Source organism: Leuresthes tenuis, unplaced genomic scaffold (assembly GCF_036924035.1).
Source record: "Leuresthes tenuis unplaced genomic scaffold, fLeuTen1.0.hap1 SCAF_6, whole genome shotgun sequence".
NCBI classification, from domain to species: Eukaryota; Metazoa; Chordata; class Actinopteri; order Atheriniformes; family Atherinopsidae; genus Leuresthes; species Leuresthes tenuis.
Window position 1 is genome coordinate 29,322,133 of NW_027325360.1, and position 13,619 is coordinate 29,335,751.

At 42.0% G+C, this 13,619-nt stretch overlaps 1 non-coding gene across 1 annotated transcript; it reads right to left on the bottom strand.

Annotated features, from left to right (window-relative positions):
- Nucleotides 1-586: 586 nt before the first annotated feature.
- LOC140310523 (U5 spliceosomal RNA) lies at nt 587-700 on the bottom strand. The gene has a single exon (XR_011916583.1). It is a non-coding gene; the product is annotated as a U5 spliceosomal RNA (small nuclear RNA).
- Between the last annotated feature and the right edge of the window lie 12,919 nt (nt 701-13,619).

Here is a 13,619-nt window from a genome sequence, read left to right on the forward strand (position 1 = left end):
TACAGGCCCCTCCCCTTTTTGCTCCTCACTTCCAATCCAAGCTTTTGGCGGGAAGTTTGAATTTATTGGGTCAACCTCTTCACTTTGTTCACCAACTGCCACCTTTGGTCCTTCTCTTTGTTGGCTTGACTGTGGCTTTACCGTCTTTAATTTGTTGGCAAAAGATTTAGGGCAATCTCTGAAGAGGTGATTTAATTCTCCACAGAGATTACATTTCCTGCCATTTGGACACTCTCCAAAAGTTTGCCCAATTTCTCTGCTCTTCCCACATAACACCTTGGTACAAGCCTCAACCAGGTGCCCATGCTCACCACATTTGCGGCAGAACTTGGGCTGCCCCTGGTAGTGGATGTAACCTCGGTTTTCAAGGTGGCCAGAGTGTCGCCCACCCGCTGCACTGAGCACTCTTCAGCCCTTTTAAATGGTATAACTTTGCACTCCTGCACGCTCCAGCAAGCACCATTCAAGCAACAACTTTGCACTCCAGCTTCGAACATCGGCACAGTCGCAACAAGTAAGGCGACTCTACTCAGAGAAGTCACTCTGCACAGTAAGAAGATTTCTTTTGCACAGACAGAAAGGGCTTCACCCGCAAAGGTAAAGCCTGCCAAAAATAGAAACAACTCATTAGTGCTGCTCTCCACGAAAGTCTTTAGTAAAAGGCGAAAGACTTGTACGTTATGAAGAGAAACCAGAGTACGATTATCCGTCACTGCGGGAGCAGGGCATCAGGCTAGTTGGCATAGCCACCTTCCCAATGGTGAGCTTTGCTTGGTTGAGACGCTTGCTCCCCCCCCCCCCTTGCTCCTCGGCTGACCAACTAGGAACAATCGGGCAATATTCGATGGCTGCCTTGTCTTTTACTCTGTGCAAAAGACAAGGCAGCAACAAAAACACCACGAGAATCCCGTATTGAGGCTTTGTTCTGATCGCTCATTCGGTGTCGCGTTTCTTTCAAGCAATTCTCCCGGTTAGCCCACACTCGGCTCGCTCCCATAGCCGTGTTAAAGTCTACTTCGCCTTCACTCTCTTTTCTCAGCAGACTCTTGGGATTTTATCTATAAAATGAATTCCTTCACTCAAACTATGTGAAAACTGCTTTGTCCTTAATATTTACCATGTCTAGAAAGATTTAAACAAAAAAAACAACGTTGTACTTTGCAGTAAAAGAAAGAGCAAATCTAAAGTTTCAGGAATCCGAGAATAAGCTTACTTTCATGAGTTCTTCACGATTTCGGATTTTGCTATAAAATTAATTCCTTCACTCAAACTAAATTAAAACTGCTAAACCGCTAATCTGTTATATGTAAGGCAGATGTCAAATTCACCGAAATAGGATCAAAGGGTATTCGGCCAATCGAGCTGTAGCAGGTTCGGTAAAAGAGTATAAGTTGAAGAGTTTGTGAATAAAGGTGTGCGCACACATAGTGTGCTGTACGAAAATAGGCAGGGAGCAATGCCGGCTGGGGTATATGTTCTTGTATGTTGTCTGACTGTTTGATTTGAATGTGTTGTGTAAGTGTCCTGTTGAATGTTACATGTTTGGGCTTTGACACGCTTCTCTGTGGTTGTTAACTGTGTGGTGTGTCCTGAAATGTTATATGTTTGGGCTGTGTGACATGCTTAATGCTTGTCAGTAGCTACCCACTTATTCATATATAGCAACTGACAACATAAGAAGTCCGGACATACTTTGATAGTAGTTGTAGAAGTATCCTTATTGATAATAGATCACTAATTCATAGTGATAGAACAGTAGATGAACAGGTGCTTGCACATGTCTCACGAAAATAAAATGGGTGTATGATTGCTGACAGCAGAGCAATACTGCCAAACTTATGAGTTCTTGTGGCAAACTTGATTCAGTGTCTTGACGTGTATACGCTGTTTCGCTGACTTGATTGTCACAAGAAACAAAGTGTGTTTGATAAGATCCGACCATTTTATTACGGGAGGATCAGTATGTATGGATTCTGATGTGACTGATAAACCCATTTGTATCTTAAGCATAATCTAATACGTGAGACAACGCCCTGGCACACGATAAAAAAAAAAAAGAGAGAGCGGTTTTGTGTCCCCACAGTCCATAATGTAGAAAAGAGAGAAAAAAGCCTTTCTGATTTGGTGTGTGTGCTCATAGTGCAGAGTGTAGAGAAAAGAAAGCCGTTTTGGTGTCACGGGTGTTGTGACTTACACACACACATTTCTAAATTGAGAAAGGAAATTATTTTAGAGGAAGCACTAGAGTTTAGATCCCACATTTGTTGATAGGCATTCATTTATTTCTTCACTTCTGATGAAGTTTCAACAATAAACAACAAACTTTGTATTATGAGAAAGAACCAGACTCATTCTTCAGGAATCCGAAAATAAGCTCTATTTTATGAGTTATGCACGAATTCGGATTCTCCTATAAAACGAATTCATTAACTCAAACCAAGTTAAGACTGCTTTGTCCTTCATATTTATTCATGTCTAATCAAGTTTCAACGATAAACAACGTTGTACTTTGTAGAATGAGAAAGAACTTCTTCAGCAATAAGCATCTCTCGAAATATGACGAAATACAGATTTTGCTATAAAATTAATTCCTTCTATCAGCCTGACTTAAAACTGTTTGTCCTCCTTATTTATCCACTTCAAATCAAGTTTCAACAATTAAAAAAAAATTGTAGTTTGAGAAAGAACAACTTAATCTTCAGCAATCAGTATAAAAAGAGGTGCAAATGCCAACCATACATACCTAAAAGGTGGAGCGGAAGTATTCAGCTGCAAGTAGGTGTGAATGTTCGACCATAATTTGTAAAAAGCGGGTAAGAAAAGGTTCGAATGCCCGACTATATATTAACAAAAGCGGGAGGAGAGGTCTTCGGATGAGAGTGGGTGAGAATTTCCAACCATAATCTATAAAATACGGTGAAAAAAAATATGTGAATGCCTCATAGAACACTAAAAGCGGAAGTGTTCGGCTGCAAGAAGGTGTGAATGTCCGACTATATTTGGTGAAAAGCAGGTGAAGCAAGGTCTGAATGCCCAACCTTACATCATCAAAAGCGAGATCAGAGGTGTTTGGCTGCAAGAAGGCCATAGTTTGCCAAAAGCGGGTAAGGTGCGAATGACCGACTAAATATCAACAAAAGTGGGGGCGGAGGTCTTCGGATGCAAGTGGTTGTGAATATCACACCATACAAGTATGGTGGAGAGGAAGCTGTGAATGGCCGACCATAGTAAAAGGGGGGTGAGAGAAGGTGCGAATGTCAAACCATACATAATCAAAACAGGGAGCGGAGGTGTTCTGCTGTAAGAAGGTGTGAATGTCCAACCATAATTGGTAAAAAGCGGGTAAGAAAAGGTTAAAATACCCGACTGTACACAATCAATAGCGGGAGCGGAGTTGTTCGGCTACTAAAAGGTGTGAAAGTCCGACCATGGTTTGTAAAAAGCGGGTAAGAAAAGGTGCGAATGCCCGACAATGTATGATCAAAAGAGGGAGTGGAGGTTTTCGGCTGCAAGAAGGTCTGAATGTCCAACCATAATTTGTAAAAACCGGGGAAGAAAAGGCTCGAAAGCCCGACTATACACCAACAAAAGTGGGAGCGGAGGTGTTCAGCTGCAAGACGGTCTGAATGTCCATCAATAATTGCTAGAAAACATGAAAGAAAATTTTCGAATATCAAACTGCACATGATCATAAGCAGGAGAGGAGGTGTTCAGCTGCAAGAAGGTGTGAATGTCTACCCATAATTACTGAAAAATGGGTAAGAAAAGGTGCGAATGCCTAACCATACATCATCAAAAGAGGGCGCGGAGGTGTTCCACTGTAAGACGGTGTGAATGTCCGACCATAGATGGTAAAAAGCGGGTAAGAAAAGGTTAAATTACCCAACTGTACACAATCAAAAGAGGGAGCGGAGTTGTTCAGCTAAGAGAAGGTGTGAAAGTCCGACCTTGGTTTGTAAAAAGCGGGTAAGAAAAGGTTCGTATGCCCGAATATACACCATCAAAAGCGGAAGCGGAGGTGTTCGGCTGCAAGATATTGTGAACGTCCGACCAAAGTTTGTAAAAAGCAGTTAAGAAAAGGTTCGAATATCTAACCAAACATAATCAAAAGCGGGAGCAGAGCTGTTCGACTGGAAGTAGGTGTGAATGTCAGATCATAATTTGCAAAAAGCTGATGAGAAAGGGTGAGAATGCCCGACTATACACCATCAAATGCGGTAGCGGAGTTGTTCGGCTGTGAGTAGGTGTGAATCTCCAACCATAATTGCTGAAAAATGTGTTAGAAACGGTAAAAATGCCGGTCCATACATAATCAAAATCGGGAGAGGTGGTGTTCAGCTGCAAGAAGGTCTAAATGTCCATCAATAATTGCTAGAAAACATGAAAGAAAATTTTCGAAAATCAAACCACACATGATCATAAGTGGGAGAGGAGGTGTTCAGCTGCAAGATATTGTGAACGTCCGACCAAAGTTTGTAAAAAGCAGTTAAGAAAAGGTTCGAATATCTAACCAAACATAATCAAAAGCGGGAGCAGAGCTGTTCGACTGTGAGTAGGTGTGAATCTCCAACCATAATTGCTGAAAAATGTGTTAGAAAAGGTAAAAATGCCGGTCCATACATAATCAAAATCGGGAGAGGTGGTGTTCAGCTGCAAGAAGGTCTAAATGTCCATCAATAATTGCTAGAAAACATGAAAGAAAATTTTCGAAAATCAAACCACACATGATCATAAGTGGGAGAGGAGGTGTTCAGCTGCAAGAAGGTGTGAATGTCCACCCATAATACCTGAAAAATGGGTAAAAAAAAAGGTGCGAATGCCCAACCATACATCATCAAAAGCAGGAGTGCATGTGTTCGGCTACAAGAAGGTGTGAACGTCCAACCAAAGTTTGTAAAAAGCAGTTAAGAAAAGGTTCGAATATCCAACCATACATAATCAAAAGCGGGAGCAGAGCTGTTCGACTGCAAGTAGGTGTGAATGTCAGATCATAATTTGCAAAAAGCTGATGAGAAAGGGTGAGAATGCCCGACTATACACCATCAAATGCGGTAGCGGAGTTGTTCGGCTGTGAGTAGGTGGGAATCTCCAACCATAATTGCTGAAAAATGTGTTAGAAAAGGTAAAAATGCCGGTCCATACATAATCAAAATCGGGAGAGGTGGTGTTCAGCTGCAAGAAGGTCTAAATGTCCATCAATAATTGCTAGAAAACATGAAAGAAAATTTTCGAAAATCAAACCACACATGATCATAAGTGGGAGAGGAGGTGTTCAGCTGCAAGAAGGTGTGAATGTCCACCCATAATACCTGAGAAATGGGTAAAAAAAAGGTGCGAATGCCCAACCATACATCATCAAAAGCAGGAGTGCATGTGTTTGGCTACAAGAAGGTGTGAACGTCCAACCAAAGTTTGTAAAAAACAGTTAAGAAAAGGTTCGAATATCCAACCATACATAATCAAAAGCGGGATCAGAGCTGTTCGACTGCAAGTAGGTGTGAATGTCAGATCATAATTTGCAAAAAGCTGATGAGAAAGGGTGAGAATGCCCGACTATACACCATCAAATGCGGGAGCGGAGTTGTTCGGCTGTGAGTAGGTGTGAATCTCCGACCATAATTGCTGAAAAATGTGTTAGAAAAGGTAAGAATGCCGGTCCATACATCATCAAAAGCGAGAGAGGTTGTGTTCGGCTGCAAGTAGGTGTGAATTTCCAGCCATAATTACTCACAAACGGGTAAGAAAAGGTAGTATTGCCAGACCATATATGATCAAAACAGGGAGCGGAGGTGGTTCAGCTGCAAGAAGGTTTGAATGTCCGACTAAAGTTCAAATATATTAACAAAAGCGGGAGGAGACTCTTCGGATGAGAGTGGTTGAAAATTTCCAACCATAATGTATAAAATGCGGTGAAAAAAAGGTGTGATAGAACACTAAAAGGTGGAGCGGAAGTGTTCGGCTGCAAGAAGGTGTGAATGTCCGACTATATTTGGTGAAAAGCAGGTGAAGCAAGGTCTGAATGCCCAACCTTACATCATCAAAAGCGAGATCAGAGGTGTTTGGCTGCAAGAAGGCCATAGTTTGCCAAAAGCGGGTAAGGTGCGAATGTCCGACTAAATATCAACAAAATTTGGGGCGGAAGTGTTCGGATGCAAGTGGGTGTGAATGTCCGACTATATTTGGTGAAAAGCAGGTGAAGCAAGGTCTGAATGCCCAACCTTACATCATCAAAAGCGAGATCAGAGGTGTTTGGCTGCAAGAAGGCCATAGTTTGCCAAAAGCGGGTAAGGTGCGAATGACCGACTAAATATCAACAAAAGTGGGGGCGGAGGTCTTCGGATGCAAGTGGGTGTGAATATCCCACCATACAAGTATGGTGGAGAGGAAGCTGTGAATGGCCGACCATAGTAAAAGGCGGGTAAAAAAAACCATACATCATCAAAAGCAGGAGTGCATGTGTTCGGCTACAAGAAGGTGTGAACGTCCAACCAAAGTTTGTAAAAAGCAGTTAAGAAAAGGTTCGAATATCCAACCAAACATAATCAAAAGCGGGAGCAGAGCTGTTCGACTGCAAGTAGGTGTGAATGTCAGATCATAATTTGCAAAAAGATGATGAGAAAGGGTGAGAATGCCCGACTATACACCATCAAATGCGGGAGCGGAGTTGTTCGGCTGTGAGTAGGTGTGAATCTCCGACCATAATTGCTGAAAAATGTGTTAGAAAAGGTAAGAATGCCGGTCCATACATCATCAAAAGCGAGAGAGGTTGTGTTCGGCTGCAAGTAGGTGTGACTGTTCGACTAAAGTTTGTAAAAAGTGGGTAAGACAAGGTGCGAATGCCTGACAATGTATGATCAAAAGCGGGAGCGGAGGTGTTCAGCTGCAAGAAGGTCTACATGTCAATCAATAATTGCTAGAAAACATGAAAGAAACTTGTCGAAAATCAAACCGCACATGATCCTAAGTGGGATAGGAGGTGTTCAGCTGCAAGGTGTGAATGTCCACCCATAATTCCTGAAAAATGGGCAAAAAAAAGGTGTGAATGCCCAACCAAAATATGTAAAAAGCAGTTAAGAAAAGGTTCGAATATCCAACCAAACATAATCAAAAGCGGGAGCAGAGCTTTTCGACTGCAAGTAGGTGTGAATGTCAGATCATAATTTGCAAAAAGCTGATGAGAAAGGGTGAGAATGCCCGACTATACATCATCAAATGCGGGAGCGGAGTTGTTCGTCTGTGAGTAGGTGTGAATCTCCGACCATAATTGCTGAAAAATGTGTTAGAAAAGGTAAAAATGCCGGTCCATACATCATCAAAAGCGAGAGAGGTTGTGTTCGGCTGCAAGTAGGTGTGAATGTCCAGCCATAATTACTCACAAACGGGTAAGAAAAGGTAGTATTGCCAGACCATATATGATCAAAACAGGGAGCGGAGGTGGTTCAGCTGCAAGAAGGTTTGAATGTCCGACTAAAGTTCAAATATATTAAAGAAAGCGGGAGGAGAGGTCTTCGGATGAGAGTGGTTGAAAATTTCCGACCATAATGTATAAAATGCGGTGAAAAAAAGGTGTGATAGAACACTAAAAGGTGGAGCGGAAGTGTTCGGCTGCAAGAAGGTGTGAATGTCCGACTATATTTGGTGAAAAGCAGGTGAAGCAAGGTCTGAATGCCCAACCTTACATCATCAAAAGCGAGATCAGAGTTGTTTGGCTGCAAGAAGGCCATAGTTTGCCAAAAGCGGGTAAGGTGCGAATGTCCGACTAAATATCAACAAAATTTGGGGCAGAGGTCTTCGGATGCAAGTGGGTGTCAATATCCAACCATACAAGTATGGTGGAGAGGAAGCTGTGAATAGCCGACCATAGTTTGGAAAAAGCGGGTAAGAAAAGGTTTGAATACCCGAACATACACCATCAAAAGAGGGAGCGGAGGTGTTCCGCAGTACGAAGGTGTGAATGTCTGACCATAGTTGATAAAAAGCGGGTAAGAAAAGGTTAAAATAACTGACTGTACACAATCAATAGCGGGAGCGGAGTTGTTCGGCTACTAAAAGGTGTGAAAGTCCGACCCTGGTTTGTAAAAAGCGGGTAAGAAAAGGTTCGAATGCCCGAACATACACCATCAAAAGAGGGAGCGGAGGTGTTCGGCTGCAAGAAGGTGTGAACGTCCGACCAAAGTTTGTAAAAAAGCAGTTAAGAAAAGGTTCGAATATCTAACCAAACATAATCAAAAGCGGGAGCAGAGCTGTTCGACTGCAAGTAGGTGTGAATGTCAGAGAATAATTTGCAAAAAGCTGATGAGAAAGGGTGAGAAATCCCGACTATACACCATCAAATGCGGTAGCGGAGTTGTTCGGCTGTGAGTAGGTGTGATTCTCCAACCATAATTGCTGAAAAATGTGTTAGAAAAGGTAAGAATGCCGGTCCATACATCATCAAAAGCGGGAGAGGTGGTGTTCGGCTGCAAGTAGGTGTGAATGTCCATTAATAATTGCTTTAAAACATGAAAGAAAATTTTCGAATATCAAACCTTACATGACCATTAGCGGGAGAGGAGGTGTTCAGCTGCAAGACGATGTGAATATCCACCCATAATTACTGAAAAATGGGTAGGAAAAGATGCGAATGTCCAACCATAAATCATCAAAAGCAGGAGTGGAGTTGTTCAGCTACAAGAAGGTATGAAAGTCCAACCATGGTTTGTAAAAAGCGGGTAAGAGAAGGTTCGAATACCCGAATATATACCATCAAAAGCGGAAGCGGGGGTGTTCGGCTGCAAGAAGGTGTGAACGTCCGACCAAAGTTTGTAAAAAGCAGTTAAGAAAAGGTTTGAATATATAACCGAACATAATCAAAAGCGGGAGCAGAGCTGTTCGACTGCAAGTAGGTGTGAATGTCAGATCATAATTGCTGAAAAATGTGATAGAAAAGACTAGAATGCCGGACAATACATCATCAAAAGCGGGAGAGGTGGTTTTTCGGCTGCAAGTAGGTGTGAATGTCCAGCCATAATTACTCACAAACGGGGGAAGAAAAGGTAGTATTTCCAGACCACACATGATCAAAACAGGGAATGGAGGTGGTTCAGCTGCGAGGTGTGAATGTCTGACTAAAGTTTTTAAAAACCGTGTAAGACAAGGGGCGAATGCCCGACAATGTATGATCAAAAGAGGGAGCGGAGGTTTTCGGCTGCAAGGTCTGAATGTCCAACCATAATTTGTAAAAATCGGGGAAGAAAAGGCTCGAAAGCCCGACTATACACCATCAAAAGCGGGAGCAGAGGTGTTCAGGTGCAAGAAGGTCTGAATGTCCGACCAATAATTACTGAAAAATGGGTAAGAAAAGGTGCGAATGCCAAATCATACATCATCAAAAGCAGGAGCGGATGTGTTCGGCTACAAGAAGGTTTGAATGTCCAACCATAGTAAGTAATAGGTGGGTAAGAAAAGGCTCGAATGCCCGACTATACACCATCAAAAGCGGAAGCGGAGGTGTTCGGCTGCAAGACGGTGTGAACGTCCGACCAAAGTTTGTAAAAAGCATTAAGAAAATGTTCGGATATAAAACCAAACATAATCAAAAGCGGGAGCAGAGCTGTTCGACTGCAAGTAGGTGTGAATATCAGATCATAATTTGAAAAAAGCTGATGAGAAAGGGTGAGAATGCCCGACTATACACTATCAAATGTGGGAGCGGAGGGGTTCGTCTGTGAGTAGGTGTGAATGTCCGACCATAATTGCTGAAAAAATGTGTTAGAAAAGGTAAGAATGCCGGACCATATATCATCAAAAGCGGGAGAGGTTGTGTTCGGCTGCAAGAAGGTGTGAATGTCCAGCCATAATTACTCACAAACGGGTAAGAAAAGGTACTATTGCCAGACCATATATGATCAAAACAGGGAGCGGAGGTGGTTCAGCTGCAAGAAGGTTTGAATGTCCGACTAAAGTTTGTAAAAAGCGGGTAAGACAAGGTGTGAATGCCCGACAATGTATGATCAAAAGAGGAGCGGAGAATTTCGGCTGCAAGAAGGTCTGAATGATCACCCATAATTACTGAAAAATGGGTAAGAAAAGGTGCGAAAGCCCAACCGCACATGAGAAGGTGTTCGACTGCAAGTAGGTGTGAATGTAAGTTCATAATTTGTAAAAAGCGGGTAAGAAAAGGTAAGAATGCCCAACCATAAATTATCAAAAGCGGCAGCAGAGTTTCGGCTGGTATTTATCAATGTCTAGATAGATTTCAACATAAAACAACGTTGTACTTTGCAGTAAAAGAAAGTGCAAATCAAAAGTTTTAGGAATCCGAGAATAAGCTTATTTTCATGAGTTCTGCACGATTTCGGATTTTATGTATAAAATGAATTTCTTCACGCAAACTAAGTTAACACTGCTTTGTCCTTCATATGTACCCATTTCTACATATATTTCAAGCATAAACTTCCTAATATTAGCCTGAATGAGAAAGAGCCACAGTTGTGATTAAGCCATACCTCCCTTTTGAGGAGTTCTGCATGATTTGGGATTTTATCTATAAAATTAATTCCTTCACTCAAACTATGTTAAAACGGCTTTTACCTTCATATTTATCAATGTCTCGATAGATTTAAACAAAAAAACAACGTTGTACTTTGCAGTAAAAGAAAGAGCCAATCAAAAGTTTTAGGAATCCGAGAATAAGCTTATTTTCATGAGTTCTGCACGATTTCGGATTTTATGTATAAAATGAATTCATTCACTCAAACCAAGTTAAAACTGCTTTTTCCTTCATATTTATCAATGTCTAGATTGACTTCAACAAAGAACAACATTGTATTTTGCAGTAGAAGAAAGAGCAACACTGAAGGATCAGGAATCCGAGAATAATATTATTTTCAAATGGGCAAGTGGGAACTGCTTTGTCCTTCATATTTATCAATGTGTAGATGGATTTCAACTTCTTCTACTGCAAAGTCCAATGTTTTTCTTTGTTGAAGTCGATCTAGACATTGATGAATATGGAAGGACAAAGCAGTTTTAATTTGGTTTGAGCAAAGCAATTCATTTTATAGCAAAATCCGAAATCGTGCAGAACTCATGAAAGCAGGCTTATACTCGGATTCCTGAAACTTTAGATTTGCTCTTTCTTTTACTGCAAAGTACAACGTTGTTTTTTTGTTTAAATATTTCTAGACATGGTAAATATGAAGGACAAATCAGTTTTAACATAGTTTGAGTGAAGTAATGCATTTTATAAGTAAAATCCCAAATCATGCAGAACTCACGAAATGCTTTTTCTCGCTTTTCACTGCTTTTTACAAACTTTGGTCGGACGTTCACACCTTCTTGCATCCGAACACCTCCGCTTCCGCTTTTGATGATGTATATTCGGGCATTCGAACCTTTTTTTACCCGCTTTTTACAAACCATTGTCGGACTTTCACACCTTCTTGCAGCCGAACACCACCTCTCCCGCTTTTGATGATGTATGGTCCAGTATTCTTACCTTTTCTAACACATTTTTCATCAATTATGGTCGGACATTCACACCTACTCACAGCTGGACACCTCCGCTCCCGCTTTTGATCATACAATGTCGGGACATCGCTCCTTGTCTTACCAGCTTTTTACAAACTTTAGTCGAACATTCACACCTTCTTGCAGCTGAACACCTCCGCTCCCGCTTTTGACGATGTATAGTCGGGCTTTCGAGCCTTTTCTTACCCGGTTTTTACAAATTATTGTTGTACATTCAGACCTTGCAGCCGAAAACCTCCGCTCCCTCATTTGATCATACATTGTCAGGCATTCGCACCTTGTCTTACCCGCTTTTTATAAACTTTAGTCAGACATTCACACCTTGCAGCTGAACCACCTCCGCTCCCTGTTTTGATAATGTATGGTCTGGCAATACTACCTTTTCGTACCGGTTTGTGAGTAATTATGGCTGGACATTCACACCTACTTGCAGCCGAACACCACTTTTCCCGCTTTTGATGATGTATGGTCCGGCATTCTAGTCTTTTCTAACACATTTTTCAGCAATTATGGTTTGACATTCACACCTACTCACAGCCGAACACTTCCGCTCCCAAATTTGATGGTGTATAGTCGGGCATTCTCACCCTTTCTCATCAGCTTTTTTCAAATTATGATCTGACATTCACACCTACTTGCAGTCGAACAGCTCTGCTCCCGCTTTTGATTATGTTTGGTTGGATATTCGAAACTTTTCTTCACTGCTTTTTACAAACTTTGGTCGGACGTTCACACCTTCTTGCAGCCGAACACCTCCGCTTCCGCTTTTGATGGTATATATTCGGGCATTCGAACCTTTTCTTACCCGCTTTTTACAAACTATGGTCGGACTTTCACACCTTCTTGTAGCCGAACACCTCCGCTCCCTCTTTTGATGGTGTATGTTCGGGCATTCGAACCTTTTCTCACCCGCATTTTACGAACTATGGTCGGACATTCAAACCTTCTTTTAGCCGAACACATCCACTCCTGCTTTTGATGATGTATGGTTGAGCATTCGCACCTTTTCTTACACATTTTTTACAAACTATGGTCGGACATTCACACCTTCTTGCAGCTAAACACCTCCTCTCCCGCTTATGATGATGTGCGGTTTGATATTCGAAAATTCTCTTCCATGTTTTCTAGCAATTATTGATGAACATTCAGACCTTCTTGCAGCTGAACACCTCCGCTCCAGCTGTTGATGGTGTATAGTCGGGCTTTCGAGCCTTTTCTTCCCCGATTTTTACAAATTATTGTTGGACATTCAGACCTTCTTGCAGCCGAAAACCTCCGCTCCCTCTTTTGATCATACATTGTCGGGCATTCGCACCTTTTCTTACCCGCTTTATACAATTCATGGTCGGACTTTCACACCTTTTAGTAGCGGAACAACTCTGCTCCCGCTATTGATTGTGTACAATAGGGTATTTTAACCTTTTCTTACCTGCTTTTTGCCAATTATGGTTGGACATTCACACCTTCTTACAGCGGAACACCTCCGCTCCCTCCTTTGATGGTGTATGTTCGGGCATTCGAACCTTTTCTTACCCGCTTTTTACAAACTATGGTCAGACATTCAAACCTTCTTGTAGCCGAACACATCCACTCCTGCTTTTGATGATGGGTATTCAAACCTACTTGTTGCCCGCTTTTCATTAATTATGGGTGGACATACACACCTTGTCGCAGCCAAACACCTCCGCTCCCTGTTAGGATCATGTATGGTTGGGCATTCGTACCTTTTCTTACCCATTTTGCAGTAATTATGGGTGGACATTCACACCTTCTTGCATTTGAACACCTCCTCTCCCGCTTATGATCATGTGCGGTTTGATATTCGAAAATTCTCTTCCATGTTTTCTAGCAATTATTGATGGACATTCAGACCTTCTTGCAGCTGAACACCTCCGCTCCAGCTGTTGATGGTGTATAGTCGGGCTTTCGAGCCTTTTCTTCCCAGATTTTTACAAAATATGGATGGACATTCAGACCTTGTTTCAGCCGAAAACCTCCGCTCCCTCTTTTGATCATACATTGTCGGGCATTCGCACCTTTTCTTACCCGCTTTTTACAAACCATGGTCGGACTTTCACACCTTTTAGTAGCGGAACAACTCTGCTCCC